General features: G+C 35.3%; 1 protein-coding gene across 1 annotated transcript in view; it reads left to right on the top strand.

Moving 5' to 3' along the window:
* The window catches only part of TMEFF2 (transmembrane protein with EGF like and two follistatin like domains 2), a 216,988-nt gene that overhangs the window by 104,862 nt on the left and 92,575 nt on the right, over positions 1-19,551 (top strand). The gene's annotated exons all lie outside the window — the stretch shown is intronic.

The raw sequence follows: 19,551 nt of genomic DNA, 5'->3' as shown, positions 1-19,551 counted from the left end.
GTATGTAGCTGTTTCATAAGCTCTTTACTTGCTACTGTATTTTCTGGAGCTCACACGCATGGGACCAGATTCAGTTTAGGAAAAATACTTGAATTATATTTTAAAATACATGTTTTGTTGGGAAGCCTGGGTGGCTCAGTCAGTTAAGCATCAGCCTTCTGCTCAGGTCATGATCCCAGGATCCTGGGATCTAGCTTCTCATTGGGCTCAGTGGGGAGCCTGCTTCTCCCTCTCCCTCTGCCTGTCTGCCACTCCCCTTGCTTGTGCACTCTCTCTGTCAAACAAATAAATAAAACCTTTAAATAAATAAATACACACACACATATATATCTTTCTTATAAGAAATCAGCAAGTTGTGTGTGTGTGTGTGTGTGTGTGTGTGTACATGAATGTAGCCAAACTTGAAACATACACCTAGACATCCAGGATACCTTTCTGTATCTTCTCACATATCATTATATAATTGGCATTCCTCATTCTTACCCTAATTATTGCCTGATCTAATGATCAAGAAGTAGAATAAAGACATCCTTGGAAGGTTAATAAGCCATCCAGAAAATTAGATTAGCATGATCAAACCTTAATGATTATTATTTCTCATTATATTAGATCATCTGAAAAGTTTGAGAAAGAAAAATAAATTGGCATCACTGGGCAATTATACTTGTAGTTTTCCACAGTAGGTTTTACAGATGATCACCAGTTATGAATTCTTTTCATATCTAAAACCAGAGATTTTTTATTAATTATTCTACCATTATTATAGTAATCAAAGCCCATTTATTTGATCATCATCATAATGGAGTACTTGAGGCATTTTCTCCTTTGCTAATTGACAGTTGGTCAGTTAAGAGGTGCTTTTCACAAAGTCGTCCATAACCCTAAGGGTTTGAATTCGCGTCTAATAAATGCCTGAGAAGCTCCTCTAGATTCTTAAGTGCATCTGCTAAAACTCCCAACTGCTATTTTCCACCTTCTGGTCCAGAAATCCCTTTGATCTGCCATCTAGCTGCCTTTCTTGCTTGTATCTGTCTGTCTCAAGCGTTGTAACCCTACTCATCAGCACAATGACACATTGTCATTTAGATAGCATTTCCTGAAAACAGATTTCTCTGAGAAAGAAAAAGAGTAGGGAAAGGGTCAAACTGGAGCTTGGATTGCCCTTTTTGGAGAATTATAAGGGGCGGAGTGTGGTCAGAAGACTGAGCCTTGAGTTTGATCCTCACTCGTACCCTAATTACACACCTAGGCCCTTTCTGTGCAGACTTTTTGGCTCCCTGGCTCCTCCCTGCTCACCACATGCCGCTTCACCATCTGTGTTGGGACCCTCCAGAGCCCAGATTCGACAATATCAATGTTCAGTTCTGCAAAATTGGTCCCTTCAGCTTCACTCTCTCATCACGTCCTACTAAGGGGGTGATGGTGAAGTAGGGGGAGTGAGTAAATGAACTTACTGATTTTTAAAAGAGAGTATGTGCAGTCTTAATTATTCAAAGATGTCTTAAAATATTTCCTCACAATAGTCTAATTTCCGTGATGTTGGAAACTTTAGTTAGCTCACTATTTTGTCCCCATTTATACCGGATAGATGGTATTTGGTAAAAGTTGGTGGAATGAATGAATGTGCTAAGAGAAATAGGTGATATCACTGAATTAAAAATTCAGTATCTAGTTTTATCTTAATTTCTTAATGTCATCGTATTTTTAAGTAAATCAACATTTGAAGAAGATATTTTTGTGGTACAGACTTTCCGGATCAGGAATGTGATTGATTATCTAAAACTCCCGTTGATAATAGAAGAGGGAGAGAAAGGATTAGAGAGAGAGGGAAGGAAAGGAGGGTGGAAGGGACATTGACGCATGCTATTTTCTCAAATGTAAGAAAGCAATATATAGATACATATACTTGAGTAAGGAAACATTATAACTAAAAATATATACTTGTAAATATTAAATTTAAAAATGACTCTTTTTCTTGTCTCAGATGAAACCTATTCCTTCTTTTATTCCTAAATATTTTCTAATTGCTTTACCATGTGCCAAATAATATGTGAGTCCTAGGGCACAGAGCAAAGTATAACCGTTCTTACCCACAGAGAAACCATAGAGGTAATTTCTTCCTTCTTCACATACAGAATACAAAGTAAAAAGTATAAAGGATAAAATGGTATCCTTAGTATCTCTCACACTGAATTAATTTAGAAAAGTTAGCAATTGAAAAATCTTCTTTTCACCAGCTGAGGTTAGTTTCCTCAGTGTGTTTTCTAGTGTTTAAAATAAGTATTTTGCAATTAGGGTGAGATATGTTGGTGACAGCTGCAGAAACCAAAGGCTTCTATTTATTCAGATACCCATTTATCTCTAAAATATCAAGGTAATGGCAGATCCCCAGCTTATCACTGCTTCTAGATGTGAACACAGAATTAAATCCCTATATGCCTTCATTTTGCTTTAATCTCCCTCCTCACACTGCTAGTAATGAAAAGCCTGTTGATGTCAGTTGGGAAGATAATTCTTCTGTAGGAAGATTTTAGCCTCCAAAAATCAAGCCTGTTCTATTACAAATAATATACTTCTCAAGGCTCCCATGTTGTCTTGGTTTAAACTCACATGGCTAAGGTTATATACGGAAGAATTAGGCCCCCATGAAAAGGAAACTTTTTTTTTTTTCAAGGATCTATGCTAAGCAGTATATATATATATATATATATATATATATATATATATATATATATATATATATATATAAATCAGTGCTGAACTCCAGGCACAGTAATTGTTCTTGGTGTTTGAGGTAGGCACGCTAACCCAAATTATAGATAAAAGTGCAAGTTGGTAGCCAGAGCCTTGGACAGAGGATCAAACATACTCATTAAAAACACATTCATTCCATCATGCTAGTTCTAACCTGTTGAGCTTGATGCCATGGGGATCCTGAAGCTCATCATCAGTATGTTTAGAGACTAAATTAGAAGATAGCTATGTTTTGAGCATTTGAGATACAGTAAGAAAACAAGGCTTTATTAATTAAGAATTTCTATTGTGTTGAGGCGCCTGGGTGGCTCAGTTGGTGAAACATCTGCCTTCGGCTCAGGTCGTGATCCCGGGGTCCTGGGATCAAGACCCACATCGGGCTCCCTGCTCAGCGGGAACCCTGCTTCTCCCTCTGCCTCTGCCTCTCTCTCTCTTTCTCTGTGTTTCTCATGAATAAATAAATAAATCTTTTTTTAAAAAAGAAGAATCTCTATTGTGTTTATTTATTCATCAAGGGACATATATCAAAATTGACACACATAGTCGTACCACACATGTATGCATCATGGTAAGATATTGTCTCCAGGTCATGGGAAGATGAAAATGACAGCGATGCCATCTCTTATTTTATATAGGTTGAAAGGCTCTAAAACAAAAGTACTGAACAGGAAAAACTGATTCATCAATACAATCGTATGTCATATCTGAGTCGCATCTTTCTAGAGCAGTGTTGTCCCGTAGAACTTTCTGTGTTGAAGGAAATGTTCTGTATCTGGCCTTTCCAATACAGGTCATCACTAGCCACATGTTGCTATGATTTCTTGAAATGGAGCAAGTGCAACTGAGAAACTGGATTTTTAATTTTATTTCATTTTAATTTAACATATATTTAAGCACCTATAGGGACGATAGGATCCTACAGCCTCTGGTTTCTGGTTTTTTAAAGATGCATTTTTACTATAGTAATTTAAAATACTGCTTTTAGTCAAATGTTAACCAAGAAGTTACATAAAATATAATTTTACCATCATTCAATAAATGTTTATAGAATATTTTAAGATCACTCCACTGAAGTGGATTTTCTATGTTTCAATAAGATCCCTTTAAGGTATTTAGAGATGAAACTCAGTACATTTCCAGCCTTCTCACCATGACCTTTCCTTCAACATATCAAGGTTTTGAAATTTGTGGTTTAAAATGTTAACATTAGATATATTTATTGCCTAGTTGGTCACACCTTCTCAGAACCAGTAACAGCAACTTGATATTTGGAGTTGGGTACACCAAGTAACTGTTAACTTCTCTACTGGCTTATTAGAAGAAAGATTTGATGTCTGAAAGCAAAGACATGAGATGACTATAGGCTCCCACTCTTTTAGCCAGCCAACTATTTGATTTTTTTGACAAGTGATCTTGGACAACCCTTTCAGGCACTGAACCATTGGAGAGTTATGTTGTTGGGTGATAAGAAACCTTCAGAGATACGTAAATCTTTTACCACTGGGAGTTTCATCTGTTCTGGAATAAAGAACATTTATATATATGATGTTTCTATCTGATAGCTATAGGAATATTCAGAAAAGGTTCACAGACTTAGTCAAATTCATTCGGACGAGGACCTTAAAATAGTACAATAATTACCAAGAATATGTTAGACAACACTTTATTTTTGTTTTATTTGTTTCCCAAAGGTTTGAAAGGGTGGTTAATGTATTATACATTGAGAAGTCCATTAATCTTTTGATTAGCATTTGTTTTCCTGTATTTTCCTTAGAGACAAACCAACAAATGAGGAATGTTCTTAATTTGATCTCTGGAGTAATCATGGATATGGATATTGTATCATTTAACAAATGCACTAAACAAACTAGTCGTTTTTTTAATGTACATTTCTATGCACTAAGAATGCAACATCTGAATTAATTTTATTGAAATTTTATTTCCAGTCTAATGTGGCTGTTTATCATATATAGTCTTGGGCTTTTTAATGGTAGTAAAATCCAGGTAATTTGTCGTAAAAAAAAAAAAAAGTTGAAATCCTTCCCAGTTGCATTAAAACTGATGTGAAGCCTGCTTTTAAAAACATATACTATCAAAGTGACACTCTTGGCTGTTATATCCCACCCACAGATCTCTCTCAATATGCAGCAGTTTTCACTAAGAAGACTTCATTGTTTCTAGTATACTCACCTTGCCCTGTGACTCTGCCAGGTATAGCTGATATGTCGTAGAAGCTGTCTTTAAAAGACATCTTCCCCATTTAGAAAGTCTTCACCTGAATATTTTTCCATCCCTTCGCAAGAGCTCATCTGTACACAAACAAATCTCTGCCTCATCCGTCTGACCCTCTTAGGAGTAAAGCTAAAGTACGTGTTTTTTTTAAATCCCTTTTTAGGCAAAGGAATGTGGTTTACAACCTTTCTCAGTGACCTGCTTGTCAGGCAGTGTGGGAGCAGAGGAGGTGTGAAACTGCTGTCATGAAAGACAGCCCATGTTTCCTACACAGAATTTTATAACACAGGAAGGGTCCTCTTCCTTTTGATATCTGTATTTGATTTGTGTTGATGGAAAGTATTTCTTGATGGAGGTGGTTTTTCTTAAAAATGAATATAACGCAGTAAAGATATGGTAAGTCCCTGAGTACTACCTCATATTTAGGCATATTTTGAAAGGGATGGTGTTTAGTACACTTAAATCCATTCTCCATCCGCCTTCTCTTCCATTTAAAAATGCTGTCAATACCAGTGCTTGTACAGCTACATAATTCCGTAAGAACAGTGCTTCAGACACACAAAGAAAAAGCAATTGAGTACAGAGACAAAATTAGTTGCTACATATCAATATTTCACAAGACTTTAAGTATTTCATTTAATTAACATTTTCTTTGAATCACACTACATATTTTTCAGGGAAAGAAACTTCTATTCATTTTATCTGATCTAAAAATACGAATATGCATGAGGAAATCTAAGCAGCGTTGGGGAAAATGAAAGCAACAGTACAGAATGTTTTGTGGGCATGAATTTGGGCAGGCAGCAGAATGTGTTTTGAGATAGGAAAAAAGTGTTTTCCATTTGGGGATACCCCGAATCAGCCACAATCTGACCTTTATGTCAAAGGGCTTGAAGGCATTAAGAGCATGCATGTGAGCATAGCTTTTAAAATACCAATAATTATTAGGAAATATTTCCTGTATGCTCCATGAAAGTAAAATAGGGCCTATTTAAGGGTACAAGAACTTAGTATATTCTTGCCCTTTTTGGATAGCTATTATCAGTATTAGCTCTAGTGAAAGAGTAAGGTTAACTTGTCCTAAATATTTCAATAATTCTCCCCAGTGACAGCGTAATACCCCTCCAAACCTTAATTACTTCTCTACATTCCCATATAAAGCTAGGAAGAGGCCATATATTTCTGGCTTCATACCCTCATCTTCAAACCATCATCAAGGAAAGCTGGCATTATTACCCAATAAACTGCTTCTTATTCAAAACTCATGCTACTTACCGATACCACCCTTTCTCATATTTTAGGTATAAGGTGCTGAACCCTACATCACTGCCATTTTCCTCAATGAATCAGTGCTTGTGTCACTTTCATATAGTCTATTCCAGGGTAACTATCACTTAGGTAACTGGGAGTTGGTGAATTCAACACAATGGAACAGATTGCATTCACACTTCTTAGCCTCGTCTTCTGACATAGTCACGTTACGCTAACTTACGCCAGGGTATGCGGTAGAAGCAAACATCTCCTGAAACTTAGTGGCTTAAAAGAACCAAGGTTTATTTTTTATGCTCACTACATGTTTACTACAGGTCGACTGGATAAGGCACTGAGTGAGGGTTCGGCCCATTGCAGTCTCTCAGGGACCTGGACAGTTGCAGCAGCTCTCTTGAATGTTGACTTTATACTTGCACTTAATCCATCAGTAGACCTTTTCAGTTCTCTCTCCAAATTCTGTGCCAAGTCTAACAATTTTTTACTATTCCTGTGCCATAGCCTCCTCATTTGCCTCCATTCCTGCCCCTCTTGGGCACTCTTCAATAGTAGGGAAGGTCTTCAACCATCAATCACTTCTACTCAACAATTCTTTAGCCAGAACTGGTTCCAGGCCCTAGTAACATCTGGGGAAAGGTCATCTTGCCCTGTGCCCAAACATTTTATGGACAACATGTAACTACCACAAAGTCTGTCTTACGCTTTTTCTCAATGCTGACTCCTCAACTTCATTTGAGCTGACTGGAAATATGGTCACACCTTGTCATTACCTGGAACTGCTACAACACAAACACCTCAGATTTTGGAATTCCACCCTCTGGCCCCTGCTTCCTATCATTTCCCAAGTCCTGGGCTAAGAATAGATATAAAAGCAAATAAGGCATATGACTTGGCCTTGTAGAACTCACAGGACTGTTGGGAGAATCAGGAAAGTAACCCTACTTCTACAATGTGATAAGTAGAAAGAATGTGTTGGGGGCACAGACAAAGAGCTTTACCCAGCCTGGGGGTACAGAACAAGGGAGGAAAGCGAGGGCATCTTTTCTGAACAGTGTGGTGCTACAGCTGAGTCTTCAAGTTATCAGAATCAGCTGTTGGACAATGGAAACTGCATGTGTAAATCCCAGCCAAGAGGCAAATACAGCTATAGCATGAGGAGCATGCCAGGAGGCTAGAGAGGAAGATGGAGTGACAGGTTGGTGGGAATTCATAAAAGACTTTAAATACAGTGGTAAGGACTGGGCTTTTATCCTAAAGGTAATAGGAAAACTTTAAACTAAACAGAGTTGTAACATAATCAAGATTTATATTTTTAAACATAATATGTATCATTCAAGTTTGCTTATTGACCAGTATTTCATAGTCATTAGAAATACTTTATTGACTTCAAAACTGAAACTACAATCTTAAACTAAATGAACAAAAGAAAAGCTCTACAAAAATATGATTTAAAAACAAAATTTTGGGGGCACCTGGGTAGCGCAGTCATTAAGGGTCTGACTTTGGCTCAGGGTGTAATCCTGGAGTTCTGGGATGGAGCCCGGCATCAGGCTTCTCCTCTGGGAGCCTGCTTCTTCCTCTCCCACTCCCCCTGCTTGTGTTCCCTCTCTCGCTGGCTGTCTTTCTGTCAAATAAATAAATAAAATCTTTAAAAAATTAAAAAAATAAATAAGTGATAAAAACAAAATTTTGTTATTAATTCTGTTAGTGTAACCCCCAATGTCATAATACAAATAGGTTGTCCTTTTAAAATATTTTCTTCTTGGGTCTGTTGTATTTATTTACCAATGTGTTTTTATTTATTCACAAAGTTAAATCATATTTTTATTCCTGATAATTTTAGCATACATGTTTTTCAATACTATAATTATTAAAACAAAAATTAAACAGAAGTAATAAGCTACAGTCCCTATTAAACTTAAATCTTCATGGTTTAGGCAAACAGCAAATTTTCCTAAAACAGATTTTTTCCGCAAATCTGCAAAAACAAGGAAACTAATTTAGTTTCAATTATCTTATAATGCAGGTTTAAGGTGTTCAAAAATAAAAGGTCCATGAATCTTGATGAAACTATAAATGAAAGTGGTCTGAGTTTAAAACCCTGGAGTTGAGAAAATTGGTCTCATTATGAAATCCCGAATAGAACATTGTTAATTTTAAAAATTTTATCATTTTCCATTTATCTCTGCATATCTTTGGCAATCTAATGGCAATAAAATTTTTCCTAAAGTCCATGTAATTTTTAAAAAAAAAATCTAGTTGTCCTTTCCACAATTATTCATTCTTTCCACTTGGCAGATTCAGACTGAGCTAATGGTTCCGTAAGTAGACGTATTGATTAGCTTGAAGTCAATTTCTAACCTATTCCAGCATTTAGCTTTCTTAGACCATTTTGTGGGTTTTGTTTTGTGTTTTTTTTTTTTTCATTTTGTGGAAGTCATTCATGTCTTATTTCACACCTCAAATTGGATAATTCTGACCTTTCTATCCTCAACACTTTTGAGAATCCAGTTTTTCTTGTTTTCTTTTGTTGACCGGAAGTAGAGTATGTGAAAGCACTTTTTCTGGAAGGGAATGAAACAGAGGATAGTGGGGCCTGCCTAGTGGGGCCCTGCTAGCAGGGGCTGATTCCAAAATGGGGCATCACAAGAGAGGCCTTCAAGAGTGCTAAGGAGTAAGCAATAAGCTACAGATTGAGAGACAGCTGTAAACTGGAAAAAGAAATCACAAGAGTAACCAAGCTCCACCAACTAGAGCCTGTAGGCAGAAGGGAAATTGTAGAAATGAAACAAGGACTCTCAATATAGAACAAGTGGGGGTGGAGGAAGATGTGTTTCTAGATCGAGCTCAAGACCAGTCTAATCACAAACTAATTACAAACACTGAATTCCAGCCCTGACATTTTCCTGTTATTTTAGTGTTTGTGATTCCCAAAATTAAAGACTGGACCTTATAGCAAAACTAGGCTGGAAAATAGTACAGGCAGTTCAGAAAAATTATTGCTTTATTGCTTTAACTACCAATTTTATGAAATGCTGTGACCTCTTCGAATTGGCTTTATTATTACTGCTCCTCTTTTATTTCATTGGCCTATTTATATCAATATATTATATATTTAAACAAGTCTTGATCTTTATAAATTTCATTTTTAAGTCTCATTTGGACTTGGAAGTCAGAACCAGATGGAATATGTTTTTCAGACTTTCAGTGAAAACCAAAGCCCATCGCAAGCAAGTAGGGGGGAAAAACAGATAAAGCCCTATTGAATTCTTTTCTTCACCAATAAAAAAAGAAATAAAATACCACTTTAGTGCTTTCTTTCTTCTAAGACCCAGTGTACTAGAACAAAAAGGCATGGAGCTCTGGACAATTTCTGAGCATATCTGTCAGGGACTTCCCATACACTTCTCACCTGTACCCTCTTCAACCCATTTTACTCCTTAATATAAGAAATTAAATGAGGATGTTTTGGTGCAGGACTTCCCCTATACATTCCTCAATATTCTTCTTTCCCTAGTTTGTTATATTGTTTGGGATTCTTATTTCCCCACTCCCACAAAGACTCCTACTTCAGTATCAGTACAAAGCCACTAACAAGGGGCAGAAATTCATGTTTGTGATGTTCAGCCTCAGACATCCTTCAAAGAACTTTCTTGCTTGGAATAAGATAATGACTTTATTCACCTTTAACACTTTCTTACCGTTAACACCTTAAGGTGACAAAGCAAGTTAGAGGGTGCAAAACGCTTTCACACATCCTCCCATTTCATCTTCACATCAGCCTGTAAGCTGAGCAGGGCAGGCTTCTCATTTTACAAATCAGCAATCTGGGGATTAGGAAAGAATCTAGACAACCCAAATCCAGCTATCCCAGCCCTAGGCCTGAATTTTGTATATCATGCAACTGCCTTTAGATTACTTCATGTCATTTTCAAGTTTAAATAGTACGATCAGATTTGCATCTCAAAGAGATACATGGAGATGTATTTAAGAGAGACAAGTTTGCAAGTACAGAGGTCAGGTAGTTAGAAGTTTTGGCAAGGCGTGACGCAGATCTCAACTAGCTCAGTGATGACGGAATGGGAAAATATTTAGAAAATAAACATAGCATGTAAGATGTTACCAGATTGTGAAGTCCCGTTACCAAAACAAACATTAAGCAGGTTCAAGTCAACTCTGTTGCCAGGTTAGTCTTTATGTGATGATTCAAGTGAAACTTTGATGTCACAGAATGCCTTTAAGTTATCAACACTAATGGGGCACCTGGGTGGCTCAGTCGTTAAGCGTCTGCCTTTGGCTCAGGTCATGATCCGGGGTCCTGGGATCGAGCCCCGCATTGGGCTCCCTGCTCAGAGGGAAGTCTGCTTCTCCCTCTCCCACTCCCGCTGCTTGTGTTCCCTCTCTCACTGTCTCTCTCTGTGTCAAATAAATAAACTCTTAGAAAAAAAAAGTTATCAACACCAAACCTCACGTACTAAATACACACAGAAGTGCAAGTTAATAAAGATATATCTTTATTCAGCAGATATTTGCTAATTGGAAGAATTAAACACAAAATTGGAAAGCAACAAATTAGTATAAGAAAGATTTAGAAAGCCTTTGGTCTTTATTTTCCTTCACTCTCCTACAGTATTTCACCTCTTCTCCTTTCTTATCACATCCTGCCAACCGCCGGCCTTTCTCTAAAGTGAACATATAGTAAAGGTAATAAAGACAACCAGAGAAGATCTGTTTCATCTTCCCCTGTCCAGTGTCACCTCCTCTGTACATCTGCACCCACAGACTTGCCATCCCTCCAAGAGTGGAAGACACGTCCCTGCCTCTGAGACCAACCACTACACCTACACGTAAACCCAGCCCTTCTCAGGAACGTTGCTTCCCTGATTGTCCTCTTTCTCTCCTGCATACACTTGTTCCTCTCCACTCCATTATTCTTGTCAGCATATAGTGATGCCTCAGCTCCAGCCTTCCATAAAAATCCGTTTCTTGACTACACATCCTTATCCAACGGATGCCTCATTCTGTGTTGTCTTCATCAGCAACTCTGTACAAAACTGTCCCCCACATTTGCTGTTTCCACTTACTAACCTCCTAATCTTTCTCAGTCTCCTCTCATAGGGATGTGGTATTCACCATGCTCTATAGGAGCTCATTTAGCCCAAGCCAGTGTTCATAATTTACTAATGAAAAATAAATTTCTCATCTTTTAGGCATATAATAAGAAAAAATTGAAATTATTTATATGGATTTGCATAAAATAATTAAATTTAATTATACTGAGAATAATAAAAGTATTTTTGTTTATAATTATCATATGATTGATATGATAGAGTTTCCTGAAGTCTGGCATAGTAACTTGCTCCTGTGAATTCTGGCATGCATGATATCAAACTAAACAAGCATTTTTCCTTTTCTCTTTTCTTCCTTTCTTTGTCCCATCCTTCCTTCCTTCTCTCATTTCTTCTTTCTTTATTTCTTTTGTCTGTTGCTTCTTTTTTTCTAATCAACTGAGTATCTTTGGTTCTAGCTCAGATAGGACTGAATGAAATCAGTCAGACTTCAATGATGGCAATAGAATTGTCCTCAACATAGTAGCATCGTACTAATCTCTTAAATTATTTTTAGTTGTGCAGAAGATAAATTATGTGTGATTTCTAAAGAAGCTTTGTCAAGCTCTAGCAAACTAGTTTAATTATGAAAAATTAAATTTTCTGTAATGATCTCTTCTTTTGAGTGTTTAACATAAAATTACATTTGCTCAGTCATGAACTTGCTTCTTAGATTTTCAAGTGGTTTTTAGAATTTTGAATTATTATGTGTAATTTCAGCCTTCCTTTAGTTTTTGGCATTTATCACTTAAAAATTAAAAATTATCAGTGGAATTGTACCTCTTTTAATTAAAATGAAACAAAGATAATGGATTTCCTCCTTAAAATCTGAGTACATCTTACTGCATTGTGGCACTAATACATATACATAATTAATCTGTGTTAGTTTTATAAACAGCAGACCAAAATGCTACTTCTCTTGCTTTAAATGTCAATAATATGATATAACAGTATAATTATTATTCATATAACAATATCCTCACGTTATAATATGAACAAAAGGAAAATATTTCTTATTCTCATTTTTCTTTAAAGTCCTATTGGGGTTTCTAGGGAAATGTTGGAAAATATAAAAGGGAACATTACTTTGGCTCAAAAACCATGGCTTAGAATTGTCTGAGCCTCTAAGAACTATCAGCAACTCCCATCATTTAAATTCAACTTACATGTGGGAAAGGCACATGAGAGGTAAAACTGGCGTACAAAACGCGAAACAGACAAGTTGTACCAATTAAAGAATAGAATGGAGAGTTTTTATTTAAAAATTTATTTCTATTGTTTAAGTAGAATGTTTTCTTCATTGGAAGGTAAACTCAAAGTTCAGCTTTTTGGTGATAATGAAATAATAACTTCTGAGCATTATTCAAAATGAAAAAAATGCTGTTTATATTTGAAAATATTGCTGTTTATAATTTGGTAATTGGAGTAATTTTAGTTACAACAGATACATTAAATATTATCACTGATAAGTCTTTTTTCTATGTAAACAAAGTGGAAAAAATTAAGTCTGTCAAGAATTACTTTGTCATCTTACCTACTTAGGGGGAAAAAACTGAATACTAGGTTGGTATTAAGTATAAAATGGAAAAAAATGTATTCTAGGTTTTGAAAAAAAATCAGATATATATGGATCATATTTAAGCTTAGAAGTCTCATTCTTTTTGTTGATACAGTCTGATGTTTCAGGGACTGCCTGCTTTATTTCAGACAATGCATGTGAAGGTTTCTATTCATACATGTTTATACTGTGTTTAATGTTTATGCTCTGCTTAATTTAAATGGGACACCTTATATGTCTGTCAAAGAGATATACTAGAGAGCTACATGGTGAAGAAAATGGGAACCATGCATAGACTGAGATACATACTGTTATGTGGTGAAAAAATGAAAATATAGAAAAGAAACAAGCCTTAACAATTGCAGAATATCCGCTGGTATAGAAAATAAATAGTAAAAAGTTTGAAGGCAGATTTGGAGAAAATTAAAAGAATATCTAGGGTTGCGTAGGTAGGTAATACAACCAAAATCCGAGGTGTGGAAAATGATATGAAAATACATTTCGTTAGAATTTATTAATAACATTAATTGGCGTCTTATTATTCATCTTTCACTAGGTAACACCATAGTTACAAATGACTTGAAAATCTCAGAGGCTTATAGCATCAGTGGCATAATTCTTGCTCTCATGGCTTGCTCTCAACTGTGGCTCTGCTCTAAATACCATTTTATTCTGGGATTGGTTAAAGGAACCATTCCTATTCTGGAATATGCCTTTTTTTAATGCAAAGGGAAAGAGCAAGAAAGTAGAAATCCACATGATGGCTTTTATATAGCTTCTCATTTCCATTCACATTTCAATGGCAAAAGCAAGTCACAAGACCAATAGTGGTATCATGGAACTCAATGGAAATATGACTATGAAAAGGAATATATGATCCTTTTATCAGAAAGGGTAGAAAAATAATGGAAAAAAATAGAACAATCTACAGTAAGTTTCATTTGCCAATAGTGTCTTCCATGAAGAATGTGAGACTATAGGTAAGTTTGAAAAGTTAGAGCAAACACGTGTCAGAAGTCAATCACTTAACAATGACAGGCATGAATCTTCATTAGTACTGAAATCTCTGGCTTTTGCCTTGGAAATTAACAAAAATGAGTAGGGCAGCTGTGTAAAGTAAAACTAATTTTAAAAAGGAATGCAAATTTTACATCATAGGTTGAAGTATGATACATGACAATAAAAATACAAAGTGTGAATTACAGTAATTAAAAATATATTGTCATAAAGTTCTTAAATTGCTCATGAAGCAATAAAGATGCATATTGTAATTCTTAAAGCAACCATCCAAATAAAACCAAAAAAATAATTAATAGATAAGATAAAATGAATAAAATAGAATAGTTGACTCACCTAAACAAAACAAAACAAAAAGACAGAAAAGAGAACAGAGAAACCCAAAAAGATTGGCCAAATATGAATCAAGCCCAACATGGTAGACTTAGAACCAAACATATCAATAATTTCATTAAAATAAATGGACTAAACATCCTGATTAAATGAAGACGTATTCAGACTGAATAGAAAAAACCAAGATCCATCTCTATGTTGCTTTCAAGAAACACCCTTTAAACATGTTAACAAACATGTTGGGTGTAAGTGGATAGAAACAATAAGCAAACAAAAGCTGGTGTGGTTATATAAATATCAGAACGAAGTTGACTTCAAGATGAATAGTGTTACCAGAGATTAAAAGGGGCATTTCATAATGATAAAAGTGTCACTTCTTTAAGAAGACATAAGACTGTAAAATGTTTATATACTTAATATCAAAGCTTCTAAATACAGGACAAAACAAAAGAACAAAGCAAAAGAGAACTAGAAACAATTTTACAGTCATTGAGAGAGATTTTCACACTCCTTTCTCAGGAAAAGCTAGAACAATTAAACAAAAGCTCAGAACACTTCTGGATGATTTGAACAATTCTGACCATCAGCTTAAGCTCAGTAACATCTATAGAAACTTACTCTCAAAATAGGTTACAACTTCTAAGATGCATATAGAATATTCAATAAGATAGACCAGGTTCTGAGCCATAAAACAAGTTTCAATATATTTCAAAGGATTTAAACTAAACAGACTATGTTCTTCGTCCATGATAGAACTATTAAACATGAATAAAAATAATATAACTGAGAAAACCTGCAAATAGTTGGGAGTTAAAAACATACTTACAAAATAATCCATGGATCAGAGAAAAAAATATCATGTAATAGATATTACATGATATCATGTAATATCAAAAGATATTACAACATAAGTTTTGAACATAAATACATGAAAACACAATATATCCATATTTGTGGGATGCAGCTAAACAACCTTTAGAAGGAAATTAATAGATTTCAATGACTATCTTAGGAAATAAGAAAGATATAAAATCAAGCTTCCATTTTAAGAAACTAGAAAAATAATAAATTAAACCCTAAGTATATGGCACAAAGGAAATTATTAAAAAAAGAGCATAAATCAATAAAATAGAAAATTTAAACGGCCTTGTATAAAGAAATCAAATAATAATTCTATCATACCCAAACTCTTTCATAAAACAGAGGAAGTGGGAACACTTGGAGCTCCTATCATGAGACAATTTTAAGCCTGATAGCAAGACCAAACAAGGACAATATAAGGAAAGAAACTTACAGCCAGTATATCTTATGAACGTAGATTTAAAAAAATTGAACAAAGTATTGCCAATGAAATCCGGCATTACATAAGAGGATTATATACCATGATTAAGTTGGGCTTATCCCAAGAATGGGAGGTTGGCTTAACATAAGAAAATCAATCAACATATTTTACTACATTCATAGGTCATGACAGAAAACTCATGTCCATAGGGGAAAAACAGAGACAGAACCTCAACCTCTGCTTTACATCATCTGACAGTTTTCACACCTGACAGAAATTGATACCCAAAATATATTTAAAAATTCCTGCAACTTGAGAATAAAAAGAGAAACAAGATTAATTTTTACCTTGAAACCCAGTTATACCACTGCTAGATATTTGTCCAAAAGATATAAAAACTAATATGCACAAAAGTCTTTAATATTTATGGCAACTTTATTAATAAATGCACACTTATTGTTCCCGGCTAGTAACTAAAAGCAATCATGTCTTACAACAAGAAAAGGGATAAATAAGCTACGATATTTTCATTCCTTTGAATACCAAGCAGTACAGAAAAATAAACTACTGATCCACACAACCACCTGAATTAATCTCAAAATCTATGATGCTGAGTGAAAAAGGTGGGCACCATAATTAAATATTGTGGGATTCCATTAATGCGATATTCTAAAATAGTTAAATCTGTGGTGACAGAAATCAGGTCACTAATCTGTCTATATATAGAGACAGAGTGGCAATAGGATAATGGCGGGGAGGGGCACAAAGGAATCTTCTGGGATGGTAGAGTTGTTCCTTGTCTTGATATGCTTTCTTCAAAATTGATTGAAAGATACACTTAAGATCTGAGCATTTCAATGAATATAAATTTTACTGTAATTTTTAACAAAATAAATGGCATTGAGTAACTGAACATTATATTTCACCGTGTTTTCGCAAACAGCATACACGGGTTAGGATATTGTAAGAGACCCAGGAGGCACTCTAGTGGATCGGGAAGAGAACAGGGTCCAGCTGGCACATCCGGTGTGAAGACCTATAATGGGCCAGAACAAGGTGGTAATAAAGGAACTTTCGGTAACCGCCAGATGAAACCAATGGGGCAAGGAGAGTTGAGAGAGAAGTAATTTGCTTATCTCTTAATAATCTCCCAATCCAGAAACTTAAAGGATTAAATCGGTTCTAACTAAAGGCAGCACATTTGATGGAATATGCTTTCAGGAGCTCTGCCTCCTTTACCCCTCCAATTTCCCTCAGTCACTTGCTGAAATCTAAGTTTCTATCAAATAAAGGGAAATAATTATTTTACTTCACAAAATAAAAGGACTAAAATGCAAATGCATAGTTGAAATAATACTTTAGGATACATGAATTTTATTTCTGTGTAATCAGTGGATGAACGCAAATGATGAAGAACTGACCCTTCTCATTTCTGATAATATAGAAAGAACAGGAAGAAACAGTCCAATTCAACACACATTTACTGAGCATCTACCGTGTGCTAAATCAGTGGTTTTCAAGCTTTTATGACTGTGACCTTTAGTAAGAAATGAAATTTATATTGCAGCTCTGTGTAGCTGTACATATGGGTAACTAAAACAGTGTTATAAAATGAAACCTGTACTTGCTAAATGAGATGCACTCAGTGTTTTCTATTCTAGTATATTCTATTTCACGTTTACAAAGACTCTGGTAAGTGACCCACTAACTCCATTTCATTACTCACTAATAAATTGTGAATTGTGGTCTGAAAAACACGGTGCTGTCCTTGCTACCCAGAATGTGGTCTGTGGACGGACCTGCAGCGACAGTAGGTGGGGGCTGGTAAGAAAAGCATAACCTCAGGCCACACCTCACACCTGCTGAATCAGAATCTGCATTTTAATCAAGCCTCCAGGTGCTACCCGTGCACGGTAACCTGTCACAAGTCCTGTGCTAAACAATGCGTGGAGAGAATGCTTGAGACAGACGAAGTCTACTTGGTATTATTTAGGGCTGAGATTCTTACACAGGGATGGTCCGTCTTTTAGAATATACACATCCCAGCATCAAGGTTACAATTCAGTATCTCCAAGGATACCCCAGGGCAGTTATGCTAAAAACTAAATAAATGAACACACAAAATTTACCAGAGCTGCTGAGCCCCACTAAGAGCAACTGGTCAACTTGGTTAATTAAAAACTATGTACTGATTTGTTTTTTACAAAGGTGCAAACCTGTGCTGCAGGTAATATGGAAAGATTTCACTTTAGTTTTCATTGTGGATGACTTCATAGAAAATCATTTTATTCCTGGAATACTTATTGATAGAGGCATTGCTACTGCTACTTCTGAATTTGCCGCTACATCCATATGTGAGAATTTGCAAACATCTTGATTCTACTGTTAACTGTCATTTTATAGAAATGTAATTTGATTTCCATTAGAAATATTATTAGTTGTGCTGAGTTAGCACAACTCATTCCCTAGGTTACTTCCAGTAGATCCCTAACCAAGGATCTCTACTGCAAAAGAAAATGGGGCTGCCCCTAAGTGACTGTAACTGCTCATTAAGGACCTTCCCATTGCGTTCGTATGTTTCCTGAGTGGTGGGAAGTTTCAGTCTGGAAGCTGCTAATCTTGCTAACACTAAAAGGCTCTCTCCCATTAGCAGCTTCTGTGTTGCATTAATAATAAGAAAGTAATAAAGAGACCGCAGCTGTTCAGTCTCTCCTGAGGAGAGGCCGCAGCTTCCTTCTTATCCCCGTGGTCCACTCTAATGGTCCTGCCTGTATTAAAGTAATAGAGTGGATAATAAGTGCAGGCTATTCTATCAAAGTCTAAAATGCCTTCTTCTTTCTGGGGAGGAATACCTTTTCTTAAGATTTCTAAATTTAAAACTATACCATCCATACTTGCAACTGAAGTTGATCTGTTTATTTAGTAACTTTTTTGACATGTAAGTGCAAACCATCAAGTACGGGGAGAAAAAAGGTTGCTTTAGAAAAAATAAATATTTCTACCTTTCCTGGAAAAACTGTAAAGCAGAGAACTTTCTTAGATGTCTTCTTGTCTTTTTTTTTTGGTAAATTAAATCACTTATCTGCACGCAGTAAATTAAAGAAAATCAAGGAATAAAGACGTCTACTTTTGTAAATATTAAAATCTCTCTTGCTAATTAAAACAAAATAAGTCAGATTGGATTTGTTAGTTTCAGGGTGCATGTTAATATATGTGTCTTCGTTAAAGAAGTTATCTTATTAGGGCTCATAAAGATTGGAGCCAATGCCATACTAAATAGCTTATGTTCTTTTTCTATTGGAAATACCAACCTTTCACAGAAGTACACTTTTTAAAGATTCTCCTGATTTAAACATCCATTTTTAAGTATATTATCTGTCCCTCACAGAACGAAATTATCTATATGGTAGTTAGGTTGTTGCAATTTTTCATCTATAACCAAAACTATTTTTTCTTTTAACTACATATTTTTTAATTGGGTAAATAGTAATCCATCATCGCAACAGTGCTGCTCAGAGTTTCATTCCTGGGAGTCAAAATATTTGAGTCCAACTTACACTATTGTGTCCTGATTTTGAAAACTTAATTTTATAATTAAGTTATATATTGCATATTTCTATACTTGTAATTTATAGGGAAAAAAGGTCAATATCAATAATCATCATCAGTGAGAATATATATTTTTAAAATGAAATATATGTTCATAACCCTCCTAGAGGAAATCACTATGATGGGCTCTGTGTAGTATTTATATAAAATTCAAAAAATTACTGTATAAACCAACTGAAAGCTGTTTTCTAAAAACTTATAATCAATATATTTTCCTTATAAGTATGAAACATTGTGAGAAAAAGAAGAAGACATATTTAATGTCAAACTGCCCATCTAAATATTTTTAATTTTGTATAAAAGTCTTTAAATGAAAAAAAATCTATAATTTAGGAAAGAGAAAATGCTAACTATTGTTTATAGAATAAACACTAGATACTTCCTCCAGG

This window comes from Ursus americanus, chromosome 1 (assembly GCF_024610735.1).
Source record: "Ursus americanus isolate L20-20 chromosome 1, mUrsAme1.1.p, whole genome shotgun sequence".
Taxonomy (NCBI): Eukaryota; Metazoa; Chordata; class Mammalia; order Carnivora; family Ursidae; genus Ursus; species Ursus americanus.
This window is presented reverse-complemented; position numbering and strand designations above follow the sequence as displayed.